We start from the raw sequence: 15,060 nt of genomic DNA, 5'->3' as shown, positions 1-15,060 counted from the left end.
CTGACTATCACCTGCCAGTGTCTGGCACTCGTCTGCCCTTATCTGTGGCCTTTTGGCTAATTCATCATGTTGAATTCTAGCTCTAAATTGAGCTGTCAAATAAATGCAAAAAAAATAATAATAAGGAGCTTACGTAGCTCATCTGTTCCACAGGTGCGTTAATTTACAATAATAAGACTGCATTGTGTTTATGTAATATTTGAAAATGCACATAAAGACAAGGGCTGATCCGAATGCTTTGAAGCTCCGACCGTTGCCATGATATTCAACCTCCAAATCACTATTCGAATACTTCGTTTTTGTATGTATTAATAATGTATAACTCCAAAAATAGCCCACGGAATGAGGAATAATACCACAACATTATTCATTATTCATATCCAACATTAATTACTATTAGTTATTCTTAGACGGATATCACTGTTTGTTGTGTGTAGAGGTGTGTGTGTACAGTAGTGCGGCAGCGGCACTGAAACGGGGGGAGATGTCGCAGGGCGTCCCGAAGCGTCACGAAGTTTCAAATACCTTCGAGTATTTCTCACCGAAGCTTCGAAGCCCAAAAAATTGTATTCGGGACAGCCCTAGTAAAGACTTTCCATTTTTAAAAGCATTAAACAATAAATGTCTGAGTACTCATTTTTGTGCGGCAATGTATGTGTGAATTTTTCTTCAGCCTTGCGACGTCTGTGTTTACTTGTTTGTTTATCATCGCTTACTGACGATCCTTGCTTTGTGTGCTGCCTAATGGAGCATTATGGTCTGCATACAGTGTTCCCTAAACATACTGTCATATTGAAAAATGGCAATTAATTTAACACTTCCATGTCAATGTAGAGGCACTCTTACAATGTAGCCTAGCTAGATTTGTTCACACGTGTAGATGACAAAAGAGATGTGCCAAACCTCAAGCAGTGTCGGTGTTATGGGGTGGGCCAAAAAGGTCACTGTGCCCCCTCAGCTGAATTCTCTCCTGACAAAAACAATAAACTGAAATACTTTTACAGCTGTAAGTAAAATTAAGTCAAACAGTTTGGAAAAAGTTGCGAAACGAATGGAAGGAAGTTGTGTTGAGGAGATTCTGCGCTCACAGTTGGAGACTCCATGCACCTTGATAAAATATCTCCTCTGCTTTGTAGTAGGCTGCACTGTGAGTGGTATTATTTTTCAATTTGTAATTGTGCCCACGTTTCTGGATGAGTGCGCATATTGTTGTGATTGCAAACCGGTTGTTGATGCAGCTTAAAGATGTTGTTTTATCCTTTAATTCGTTGTGTAACTGGTGAAAGTGGCCCAATGTTACAGGTTTATTAATGCAAAACATTTAACAGATTTCCCGCTGTATATCTGAGTTTATAACCTCTGGTTATGTGGACGTAATGGCATGTCTATGCGTGTGCGCAAAAGTGACATTATGTATACGCCTCTTTGTCATAGTTTATTTCTTTCATGAAACATGATAATGTTAATTATACACTTAATAAAGGTTATGTGAGGTGAAAATGCCTCCCCGTCAAAGTTGATTGCCCGTCCTTTCCCAATGCTCTTGTGCCGACCCTGACCTCAAGGCTTCTTTCTTTTACATTAGCACTGCAGAGCTTGTCTGGTGTGCAAGAGTGTGACAGAAGGGTATGAAGGAGCACAACTCCTACTCCACATCACATGGATTTTGGAGTATATGGACATAAAACCTTCTAAGGGGATTCACTATGACACCAGTAGGTGCAAGGGGTTTATCCATGGAAGACAGGAACATCTCAACCGCTGATGATTAGTACATCACTGTAACTCGCCCTCTGCTGGCCGCCTGGGGAACTACAAGTTACACAAACACACACAGTGAGTCAACAAAATGGCTGACTGCTGTATTATGTCAAAGAGAGCTTTAAAAAAAAAAAACTATATTAATGTAATGGATTAGATTTTGTGGATGCTAAAAAAAATTAAATCTTCTTGTGTTGTTGTGAGAATGTATAAAATCATAGTGCAAAAGTGTATTATTTGTAGCCCCTGAGGTTAAAAAAAGGATCAGTCTCTAGCTGGGTTGTTCCTTTAACCTTGGTTTGGACTGTTTTCTCATCTCATGTGTGCCATTTAAAAAATAATCATTAATCAAAGCGCAAACTATTCAAGGTCACTCAAATTCTGGGTATTTATACAGTACAAATAAAACATTTCTATGAAGGTATAAACTACAATGACACTACGGTCTGTAGTTCAGTTTACAGACTGTTGTTATTGACTCCTCCTCCGCCATTTTGGCTCCTCCCCCCTCAGTTTCTCTCCACAAATCACTAACCCCTCCCTCTCCATGCTAACGTTCTGCTCCCTGTTGTTTCCAACCGTGGGCTCTGTGAGCTAGTTTGAACCCCACTGCAGTTACTCCAAGCAAGAGTTGTAGTTGCTGCTGCTGCTTTTAAAACACACTCACAGTGTCAGTCCTACCAGACACTGGGAGCTGGAGCTGTTCATAACCTGGGAGCTGGTCATAACCTACCTTTTTTGCCGGCTTTAAACTACTGACTCTTTCAGCTACCGACTTCAACAGCAGAGCGACTAAAACACAACGGATAGAACGTTCGGACCACGACGGTTGGTCACGTGCCGAATCTTGCCGACCAACCGTTCCGAGAGGATTCTTTTTTCGTGCGCGAGAAAGAGGAGGAGTCTAATCTGTGAGCGAGCGAGCGAACCAACGGGTAGAAGCAGTCGGTTGAGTCCTCCGCGACGCGACGCGACTACTCAGTTTGTTGTGGCACAAAGCTCAAAGCCTAGTTTTTATCCTGTGAATGCTGCTGAAACCGGTGTACTGAAACCACCAGACCACAAACGGGTTGTAAAACTTGCACAACAGCGTCCCGGAAGATTTCGACAGCAGCAGCAGAAGGAGGAGTAGTGAGACAGTCTGCAACAGACCCGAGACTACTGATAATCGCGGGAACGTATCGCTTGGCAACGCGAAGAGTCGGTGAGTCGTGGTATTGCAACTAGCATGCTAGCCAAGTAGTTCTCACTGCACTTATATATATATTTATATTTAACACAAATATGCATCTTTTGAACTTATGAATACAAACATTTGGTCATGAATTACCAAAAATATTTTTTACAGTGAATCCTACAGGTTGGGATTGTATCGTTAGCGGGCATTGAAAGGAACAAGTTAGCCTCATGGATAATAGGCCACATTGGTGACATTTTAACAATGTTTTTTCTTTTAACTTTAACAGTAAAAAGTTGTTGTTTTTTAACAAACATCACAACTGATGTCTCAGTTATAAAAAATATTTTTTTCTGTTTTTGGTACGTGGGTGGCACATTTTTACAGCAAATCCTACAGGATGGGATTGTAACGTTAGCGAGCGTTGAAAGGAACGTTAGCAAGTTAGCTTCATGGATAATAGGCTACATCGATGACATTTTAACGATGTTTTTTTCTTTTAACTTTAACAGTAGAACGTTTTTTTTTTTACAAAGTTATAAAAAATATTCTTTTCTGTTTTTGGTACGTGGGTGGCACATTTTTACAGTGAATCCTACAGGTTGGGATTGTAACATTAGCGGGCGTAGAAAAGTCAGCTTCATGGACAATAGGCTACATCGATGACATTTTAACAATGTTTTTTCTTTAACTTTAACAGTATAAAAGTTTTTTTTTTACAAACATCACAACTGATGTCTCTCTGAAGTGTTCTCTTTTGCGAAAGCAGTCTCGCTAGTTATAAAAAATATTTTTCCTACAGGTTTGGATTGTAACGTTAGCGGGCATTGAAAGGAAAGTTAGCAAGCTAGCTTCATGGATTATAGGCGACATCGATGACATTTTAACAATGTTTTTTCTTTTCACTTTATCAGTTGAACGTTTTTTTTTTTACAAACATCACAACTGACGTCTCTCTGAGGTGTTCTCTTTTGTGAAAGCAGTCTCGCCAGTTATAAAAATGATTTTTTTCTGTTTTTGGTACGTGGTATGGCACATTTTATAGTGAGCCCTACGGGTTGGGATTGTAACGTTAGCGGGCGTTGAAAGGAAAGTTAGCAAGCCAGCTTCATGGATTATAGGCTACATCGATGACATTTTAACAATGTTTTTTCTTTTCACTTTATCAGTCAAACGTTTTTTTTTAACAAACATCACAACTGACGTCTCAATGAGGTTTTCTCTTTTGTGAAAGCACTCGTGAGTTTGGCAATTACGTAAATTGCTTTTGTAAAATTATTGAATTCTGATTGATAAATACTACATTGAGATGACTTCTACTAATTACACAGGTATGTTTGTTTTTTATTTGAAAATGAACTCTCTTTTGCACATAGCTACTCTTAAATCGTGACACTCTTCTTGCTACTAAGCGGTGGTGACTTGGTTGAAGAACGCTTGTACACAAATACACACAAGCATATGAACAAAAAGAAAAAAGGTGACCCAGTTCTTTGTTGATTCAAGTTTGATATGCCCTCATACCACTCATGTTGCCCATTGACTGATACAAGTAATCAAACTACTATTTCATGTAATGAAGTGACTTCCCTATTTGGCAACTGGAAATATATGTGTCTTGGATGTGTTTGTACCTCACTAAAGTCCTACCAAGTCGCTGAAGCGTCGATGCCATATTGGTGCTAAAACAAGCAGCAAGCACGTCCAGCATACTCCAGAGGTGACAGTTTGACCGAGGGGCAAAAAGGAAGACAGACTTAATGATAAGTTGTCTACCCTGGGATAATAAGTATTGTGGGTAATAGAAAAATAATATTTTAGCGTTGTCACTTTAATTATTGACCTTGGTAGAGCTTTAATGACAAGTCTGTTGCCTCTTTTAAAAACAACTATAATTCAATGTAGATTATTAGAGAGTATCCCCAAATTGAAAATCAACATTAAATTGAGGCCTAAATAGCGCAGAACACAAAATGGGCTACAGTGAGGGGGAAACTGCTGCATTACGTACAGGGTGCAGTTAAACCCCCCTCTGGTCGAAAGTGGTACAGCCCAGTAATTTTCCATGCACCACACTGTCCCAGGATGTGGGTGTGGCTTAATGTCAATGGTAATACAAGAGTTTAGCAGTTTTTCCTCTTTGCCCTGTCCTGTGGATTTCCAAAAGAGAAAAAAAATCAGCTTTTTTTATATAGGTGAAGTGATGTACAGATAAGTGACCAACTGAGTGTTTCCTCTATGAACCTGATAACCACAAATCAGTCACAGTCTGGGGAATTTGGCAGTCTGCAGAATTGGACTGTTTCATCTTATTCATGATGTTTTAAAAAAAAAAATGGACTCAATATAGTCGATCCAAAGCGAGGTTTCAGGTTTGCTTTTACCTTTTGGGAACATGGTACGTTCCTGTCTCTGGTTTCACCTCCCCCACTTCACCCAGTGGCAGTGCTCACATGGTGCACTTGCAATTCATTGTGTGTTTTTTCTGCTGAAGAGGAAGCAGCCTTGAAAGGCTCCTCCTACATTTTTCAGAAGCTTTCGTGTAGATGTTAGAAGGCTACATTAGTTTACCTTGCATCCAATACAATCGATGACAATTTACTATTTATCGCACAACTGCTACGCACAACAATTTGCAGGGCTAGCTACATTCAAGTTGATACTAAATGAGATTGTAGGAAAATTTGAGGTTCTGTCTAGCTTTAGTTTAAAAATGAGAACTCCAAATGTCCTTTATGTGGAGAAAAATAGGAGTTAATGTGCTGGGCGGTGGCACCTTTCTCAGTCCTGGTTTATACAGGTTTGGTGCCAAATGTAAATCAGTGCTGTGCAGCTGTTGGCTCATGAGCCACCATAGCCCTACTGAGTCTTTTGCATCTGTATTATCAGTTATGCATTATAGTGAATTCAACCACATAAATGAGATGCATGTGAATGTTAAATTTGCTCACACTAGGCAGTATTAAAAAGGGGATTATAATACATTCATTTCAGCTGAGATGCGTCTCTGTCGCAGAAATTCTTAGTCGACTAACACTCATGCAATTTTGTTGACTAAACGATTAGTTGATGTAATCGACAGATCTGTAAAACAGAGTTTCTCCATAAAGAATCACACAAAAGCACTACTTTAAATCTTATGTTAACCAGAGATGTGCTCATAAGTTTCTCGGAAATAAGTCATTCTGCATGAAAAAAGCATATCAAATAGACTAATCAACTAAAGAAATCTTAGTTGTCTAAGACCAAAACGACCGATTAGTGGACTAATCGACTTGCAATATATTCTGTAGCCTACCTCTAACTTTTACTATTAAAAAATGATCCCTCACCATGGATGAGAAACAGCAATTTCCTATTACTAGAAGAGAGCTTGAGTGCGCGTCAACATCTGTAAACATGCCTCTTAATGCAATGCAACTTAAACACTTATTTAGCAGTGCTCTTTCGAGATGATAATGATTCAAAAAACATAATGGTCTGAATGTAAGTAACATAATATATACATAAATAGAAATGCTTCCATCAGCATGTAAATATTGATTAAAATGTCAACCCAATCCATATTTTTTGACCATATAGATTTGAGTAAATTTACATACAGAATTGATTTGTTTGTAACATAAAAATCTGCAGTTGTGAGTTTCCCATCTAACAATAATTGAAAATGTCTGCTTCATTTTTACAAATGTTGTTGATGTAGGCTAAATCAATCTGGGAGTGATAGCAGGTTCCGATCCTATATTTTTGATAATGGAAAAGTCCATACCTAAAATGTATCTATTGTTTTTTAAGTTTTTCAAACCAAGTCCATAAGAACCGGTTTCAACCAGTTACAGCCGGTTTCTTTGCTTCAGGCTGTAAATGAGAGTGATAAGAAATATGATCCTGGCTCAGTCTCAAAATACCTCGTGTTTATTATTCATATACTGTATGGCTTGTCATGCTGATAATTAAAAAGACGGCATTGTTTTAAATTAGTATTTTGCATTTACATAGGCCATAATAAATTAGCCAGGCCTACACACTTGTGTGTCTATTGTAAGTGGGCCCTATTACAAACATTATCCTTGTTTGTCATTTTTCTGGAGTAAACTAGTGCACATACGTTTATACATGCAATACATTGACAATTCATCATGTCTTTTCAAATCTATTTGATTCAATAAAACCCCACTCAAAAAATGTTATATTCATTTGCCACTTTAACAGACGTTAGTAATTTTTCAGCGTTTAAGGCTTTGGTGAGAGCTTCGCACAGTAGTGTTCAGGCTTGCACATATATACACCTATGCAATGTCTCCTCCCACTCCCATTAACTTGTGCATTATGTTTCAGTGTGTCTGCTTTAGTTGTGGGAGCCCACTGCCTGAATTTTGTAGCGCTAAGGCGATCCCCTCTGCACAATATTGCCCTATTTATAACTATTTAGCCACTTTCAGACATGTACTTTATGTGGACAAGATGGCATGTTAAGTGCCCAAGTCATGGCAGCAATCTTATGTCTGACACAAATCTGAATTGCTGTTACATTAACGTAAAGGCCACAGTAACGCAAGGTAAAACATGCACAGAAAGAAACACACTTCTTCTTGTTCGCCTTATCAAGAGCACTCTATAAATGATCACTCAGTTATCGTCTCCTTTTTGCAAAAAGAGAATAAAATTTGTTTCATAAACCACGAAACACCGTGAATGAGTCCATTTTAAGTTGTTGAGGAGATTCTTCTAATGTGGGATCAGTCTTTAAAATTGATTTTTTTTCCCCCCTCTTGCAGTGTGAGGAAAAAGAAGGAAAAAAACATCCACGTACAACCACAGCATTTATCACACTCCCTCCTAATAATTTCACTTTCCACTAATGCAAACTGCATGGATGATTAAATGAATATCCAGCATAATGCATTACATACAGCATTTGAGCAAATAGGAATTTAACAAGAGTTAGCATCTTGCCATTCGGTGCATGTGTCCTGTCGTTTTTTTATAAAATAGACAGACCATTTCTCCAGCCTATATGATAAATGATTAAAATTATGGAAAAAATACATTATGGATTCACTGTGAGAAGAGAAGGGGCGAGCATGCCTCATGCATCACAATGGTGATAATTTAAGATCTTCAATAACAAAATAAGATTTAAAATCTATCACTGATGCAGCCTGAGAAAGAACAGAAAACACTCTTGTTCCTTTATTTATTTCCAACTTACTGCAGTGTGCTACATGTGCTAAATATTGCGTAAGCGTTGGCTATATTGGGATTAAATATCCTGTGGTGTCTCAATTAAGTGTCACGTGTGAATTACAATATGCCCTTACTTAAATAGTGAAAATTAGTGTGTGAATGTGAAAAACTATTTGGGCATGCCAGTGGGAGTGAAGGTTGGCAGACAGATTCAGTAAATTCCAACACTAACAGATCCGCTAAATCTGTTAGCAAAGAGCAGTGTACGAAACATTCAGGTAGTAACTTCTGGTTTTTAGCTGGCACTGAGCAACGCTTTCGCTAGTTAAAATGATGAGTCGGGTTTTTGTGTTTTCTGCAGCCAGTATCTGTACTTGGTCTAAGATTGTTTGTGAGGGACGAAACTCTAAAACTGCACAATCACGAGTGGTCTGAGTGATTTTGTAGTTCCAACCACTCAAACAGAGGTATATCTTCTGCAATAGCATCAATTATATCAAAACTGGAGAGTATTTCTCCATTGAAAGAAGAGCAAAGAACGGCAATGAAGGCTTTTTTCAATGGACAAGATGTTTTCGCTCTTCTCTCGACCGGCAAGAGTTTGATTGACAGATGGTTCATCCAATCACCTGCCAAGAATTTTAGGCTGGACCGCAGAGGGTCAGCCCTAAAAACGCAAAAGTGAGTGATGAAGTTACACGATTGGTTGGCCAAGTATTGGGGTGTCCTCATTGTCCGTCCTTTATGCAAATGAGCCTGTCTAGCGTGACACGTCCAGCTCACAATACTTGGACCAAGCTGTGAAACTAGGCAATGTAGTTCTAAAATGAACGAGATTCAGCAGTGGCATAGCCTATTCCTCGCTTAAAATGTTTTCAGAAGTAGATTTTGGTGGATTGTTTAGACGGAATAACAGAAAGTTTACGAGCAGGCCGCAATGTCGTTTCCTGTTTGAAATGGCAAGCAGGAAAACCAGGGACCAGTCAGGTCATTCTACGACAGGGTACGTCACCACTTGAACGGCCAGTTGAGTGGAGCAGCGCGTCCCCTAGTGTCCTCGCTGGATCTGGTGGCCATGTACCCCTGGCTTTAACATTATAGACATGACCACTGACTATTTGTGTAACAATTTAGCCACAAATTAAAATACTGACCATACACGGTCCAGCCATATACTCAGTTTTGACCATGTCTTGTTTAAAAGTGCCTGCCCTTTTCCAAACAGTTTCTAATGACGGCTTCTCAGATGGTTCTGTTTAACAAACCATCCGATGGATCAGGTTACCAATCCAACGGAACCTTGCCTGAAATTTTTGCCTCACATTGTTTGGTCGAATTTGTTCACTAGAATGTTTGTGCAGTATGTTTATATGTCCAAAACACCAACTGTACCAACAGTACAGACATTAGCTGTAAGCTAGCTAGCAACGCACGGCCCTGTGTGTGTGTGTGTGTGTGAGTAGAGTGGATGTGTGCGTGGCAATGGCTTTGCCATTGTGCTGTCTAAAATTTGCTTAACTTTCTGTCTTAAGTGTGCAGATTTCTATTCCTTTGTCAATCGATGTTTGTGATGGTGGTCTTGCACACTGAATATAACAGTGATGTAAGGAATTAAATTGACGACAAAAGTGATACTCAGTGAGGCGATGAAGGCTGACTTTAGCGTCGCCTCACGTTGCCTTTGTCTTGGCCGACAAGTTGCATTTGAACACACTACAAAGACTACAGCTGACGGCCAGTTAGCACGTACGTCCTGCACCTACGTGAGATGTTGATTGATTCGAAAACGCACATGTGACGCGCGTCAAGTGCCGCCCCAAAAAAGGCACACCTCCAAGAAGACTGCCCATTGTTACGACGGCCTACCTGTTCCGAAAATATAGGGGAAAATGTGTTTTTTCAGGGGCAGCGGGGCAGGAAATAGGACAGTGGCGTGAAGTGTCGCAGGGTGCCTAGCCGCGGCCGGTGTGTGAAGGCCATAAGGGGTTCTACTAGCCACTATCACCGCTGCCTATCTCCACACTAGACAAATGCAACAAATGCGCTCTCGCTCTCCATCGTTGATCGAGTATTGGAATCAGTGTGACTCACCAGAGCTAAATGAAGAAGAAGAACAAAACTGAAGCTGACTCATGATGAAGAACGTTATAAGCTTGATCTTGAGGAAGCAAGTGTCTTCTTTGTCACTCACATAAAATGCTTGCTGTCTCTTGCTTAAAGTTGATGACGAAATGTTAGCATAGCAAGATATGGCCACAGTAAGTATAGCTAGAAAGACAAGGAGCCTGATTCACTGGCCCTGCTGTGGTCATTCTGCCACTGTTTGATAAGGAGAAAGATGCACACTTTTGGCAAAGCAGAATAAACCACTACCAGAGCACTCTGCTGTGTTCACAGATAGGAAAGGATTGGAACCAGAGCTAGACCACAAGGTCCTCTGAGTGGTAGTGCGGCCAATCACCCAAAGGCAGAGGAATGCAGTTGTCACTACGGAGAGGAGGGTTTGAACATGGTTTGGAGGTAGGAAGGAGCAGTGTCTTTCACTTCCCCGTAGGTTAGCACCAAGAGTATTAAACTGAATATTGGTTGAAACCGGAAGCCAGTGTTGTAGAAATGGAGTGGTGTGGGAAAACTTTGGGAGGTTGAACTCCAGATGGGTAGCAGAAATCTGGACTTGCTCCAGGTGGTGGCTCAGACCAAAAGCAAGCCCCTGCATTTGGGCCGCATCAATAATAAAGAGGAGTGAATTCTCCTTGTACAGGAGGAATTTACAAGAGCGGGCTTCTGCTGCAATCAGTCATTTGTGATAGGGTCACACCCAGTTTGCTGTCCAAGTTGGCATCACCACAATATTGTTAATGGTGATAATTGGTCTCGGCAGGAATTCTTTTGTCCTGAAGGAGCACAATGTCCGTTTTATTCAGGTGGTACCTTGGCATCCACCCAGAGAAACCTGCAAGGAAAGCAGTGATGTGTGCAGGGTCTGGTATTAACTTTTTTCACTGGCAAGTATTTTTTATTTTATCTGCCACTTTTCAAATTTGTGGTCAGAATTCTGTGAACTTCAACTGTCAGTCAAAAAGAATAAGGTTCTACAGCCAATAGCGTTGCTTTTATATTGTAGTTGCAAGTTACTTTCAAATGCCTAGCTTTATCCAATTGTACGCTGACCTTACTAAACTTGCCTTTCTTTGGTGCTTTGTCCCTGTCCACCAAAGTGGCGAATGGACTGACGATTTTACAGAAGATCGTGAATATTACGCGGCAAAAAGCCACATACTTTTCATTCGTATGGAGCGAGGCCGATTTTTCTGTGCTTACGCACCGCAAGTGAAGGCATCAACCAATCAAGTTGTGCGGAACCGGTTGAGTTGCGCCTTTATTTATGAAACAACACGGAGGCTCTGTATTCTGAAACAGAACAGCAAACTTTAGTACTGCTTACAACCTTGACAAATGTAGCACAGACCAGATCCACTCCTTCCGTTCTTACCTTTCACAATAAAAGCCCTAGAAATATAATATTCGCAGGCGAGTATTTAACATTTTCGTGTCGTTTATTCGTCACGCCCCCGGTGTGTAAAGGCCTTTAGCCGTACCTCTGTCGGAGGATCCTCCCCTGGCACTTTTCTTTTGATAAACAAGCTCTATGAGTCTATTTCAATGCTATTTATGCACTCTGGCATTTTATTTACATTAAAAGTAAAAAAAAAAATCCCATTGTGAATCAATTTATTTTCATTGTGAATTAGAAAATGGTCGGCGGGCCACCCGGCACCCTATCGCGGGCCAGATTTGGCCTGCGGGCCATAAGTTGAGTAACACTGCGATCATTCAATCATTTAAGCCACATCTTTTAAAATAAATTAACGGCCAACAAAACTCTCCGCTTCAAGAAAGTTTCCTAACGATACATTTAAAACTATGATAAATACAGTAATACTATTTCCAATGTTTTGGATTAGTTTTGTGGTGTCTAAAATGAGTGCGGACTGATGTTCTGGTTTAGCTGAGCTAACTAGTGATATAATTGTTAACGCAACTGCCACAAAAAAGGTCAAATGTAACTATTAGGTCACAGTGAAGTTGTATTTAGTATTTCATACATTTTTAATAATGACAATGATGATTATTGTTAATATTGTGTAGAACTTGGTTGTCCCATAATACACAGACGGGTTAAATAATGATAATAAACATTACAGGTTAAAATACAAAACACAAAAATACAGTATGTTACTCTTTGCAGATCAAATTAATCAAAAACCTCAAGGGAACAAACCAGCAGGGTGACAAGTAGCAGTATTTTTATCTAGAGTAACGCAGTATAGTCATAAGCAGCCAGTCAGTCGTGTTACTGATAAAAGGGATTGTTTCTGCTGTAACTGCGTACAGCAGCAGCAGCAGCAGCCATTTTGTGCTGTAGCATTCACTGCAAGCAATCTATCAAAGGGAAAGGAGTGGGGGTGGGGAAAGTGTCGAGTAGCTAGCTTGTTGACTAATTCAAATCATGAAGCTCAGTTAATGTTAGCTGTTTGTTATGTCAGATTTTCACAGAAAACAATCTGTATTTTTCTCATAGCTACTTTCTACTCATGCCCAAATGTGTGTTTTTAGCAGAGAGGAAAACAGCAGCTTAAAGCACTGGATTTATCCTTCCATAAAAATATCATAATGTTAGCGTTGATTTTCATGTAACAAACGTCTGAGAAATGTGCCATGTTTAGACATAAACAAAGATGCGTTGTTGCTACAGAGACAAAAATAAAATTTGATAGCTCAAGGAGAATAAGCTGCTCTTTCAGGGCCAGGGGTTTCCTATCAATTTAGGGGAAGTAGAACTCACCAAGAGTGTTTTCCTGTTCAACATAGGCTAATTTAGTTTTGAACGTCAAACCACAGAGTTCGAATCGCTTAAGGAGCTTTGAATTTGTCATTCACCTCTCTAGCTCCCTCCCTTGTTGGTGAAAACACCCTTCTGCTGCAATGGTTTAGTCCATGCTCCAGACTGGAGCAGACTGCTGGTGTGGGGGAGGGGTGTTGGCGCTCTGTGAAAGGCTGTGGACTTCAGCTCTGACTGCGTGGTGCTAGCTATAGTTTATGGGATCTGATTTAAACTGTAGCTACTCCAAATAATGTGTTTAGGTTATCAGAGTTTTACCAGAAAAAGGAGGGAGCTACTGCATGCAGATATTTCAGTTCTGCAATTAACCAAAGTGTTATTATTATTATGTCTTCAGGGAACCTAGGTTACAATTATTCTGTACCTGGTGTTTTTTGTTTATTCTGTGGTATGCCAATCAACATTTATTGGCTTTTTTGTAGCCATGACAGGAGCCTCCCTCAGCAGCGCATGGCTAGAGAATAATCACCATGTGCTTGCTTGATTCACATGGAAACTCCTGGTTTTGCCCTCCCCCACCCCCGCCGTATTTTTCTTCCCTCTTTTCCTTCATCTCTTGCTAGTCTCCACGTATTAAAAAGCAAAGAAAAAAAAAACATAAGAAATCACGCGTACAATGTTTGGGCAATGGCAGGCTAAGAAGCAGTGTTAGTACAATATTGCTGAACAGGTTAACAATGTTTGGAGAATAACTTTCCTTTGACAGTAATATTTTGCTTTGAAATGTTAACCCTTACCTCCATTTGTCATTTCTCTACTTAAAACACTATTAGATTTTTACAGAATTTAACAGTAGCCTAAAGTAAAAGCAACAGGTTAATTCATTAAGATGCGAAGATTAATTTATGTGTCTTTTATTGGAATCAAAATTCTGAATAATATGTAGAAAATAATACTTGAAACGTCTCTGCTCCCCCTGGTTTCCTGCTTGTCAAATAGCAGCAAACGTAAAACTGTCTGATCATATGGCAGAGCAGTAGGTGGTAGATGAAGATGCGTATTGAGATTGTGTTCAGTTTTCTGCAGGCCATGAGTGAGATTAATATGAAGTGCAGTGTGTGCAAATGAAATGGGAGCAGTTCCACTTCACCAAGACATTCAAATGTCTGATTAATATTTACTTTGCCAGGCAGCTCACTTTGTTTGTGTATATTAATTGTTGAGGATTATGCTACATGCTGAGACAGCCTGCATTGTCGACACTTGCTAGCATATCTAGAATGTATTTTCACTGTTAAAATCCTGTATAAGTTAATGTCTCTCTTGGAAATATCAGAAGATTACATCTACTTGAACAATGTTTCCCGTTCAACAAACTTTTAGTATCTTTTATTTAGGGCTGTCAATCGATTAAAATATTTATTTGCATGGTTGTCCATGATTAATCGTGATTAATCCCCTTAAAGGGACATTTGTCAAGTGTTTTCTACTCTTATCAACATGGGAGTGGGCAAATATGCTTGTTTTATGCAAATGTATGTATATATGTATTATTTGAAATCAATAACAACACAAAACAATGACAAATATTGTCCAGAAACCCTCACAGGTACTGCATTAAGCATAAAAAATATGCTCAAATCATAATGTGGCAAACTGCAGCCCAACAGGCAACAACAGCTGTCAGTGTATCAGTGTGCTGACTTGACTATGACTTGCCCTAAACTGCATGCGATTATCATAAAGTGGACATGTTTGTAAAGAACCCATTTTCATTTACACATCTTGAGGTCAGAGGTCAAAAGACCCCTTTGAAAAAGGCCATGTCAGTTTTTCCTCGCCAAAATTTAGCGCAAGTTTGGAGCGTTATTTAGCCTCCTTCGCGACAAGCTAGTATGACAAGGATGCCAATGGATCCCTTAGATTTTTCTAGTTTCATAGGATTCCAGTATCTTCTCTCTAGCTTTAAAACTGAACCTGGTACAACCTCCGAAAGATCGATTGCGTTAATGCTAGGGATGGTAATAATTAACCGTTTAACCGTTAACTGACATTAAGAACTTTAACCGATTAACGCTATTCTTTAAAACGG

The 15,060-nt window shown here is 39.6% G+C and overlaps 1 protein-coding gene across 4 annotated transcripts in view; it reads left to right on the top strand.

Moving 5' to 3' along the window:
- Positions 1 to 2,323: 2,323 nt before the first annotated feature.
- Positions 2,324 to 15,060, top strand: part of atf7ip (activating transcription factor 7 interacting protein) — a 32,386-nt gene continuing 19,649 nt past the window's right edge. For 2 of the 4 annotated variants that reach the window (XM_074630307.1, XM_074630305.1), the window contains exon 1: positions 2,324 to 2,965. The gene's annotated coding sequence lies outside the window, so the exon portion shown is untranslated. The remainder of the gene's footprint in view (positions 2,966 to 15,060) is intronic. The other 2 variants (XM_074630311.1, XM_074630310.1) reach the window with 1 other exon arrangement.

Source organism: Sebastes fasciatus, chromosome 3, assembly GCF_043250625.1.
Source record: "Sebastes fasciatus isolate fSebFas1 chromosome 3, fSebFas1.pri, whole genome shotgun sequence".
Taxonomy (NCBI): domain Eukaryota; kingdom Metazoa; phylum Chordata; class Actinopteri; order Perciformes; family Sebastidae; genus Sebastes; species Sebastes fasciatus.
This window is presented reverse-complemented; position numbering and strand designations above follow the sequence as displayed.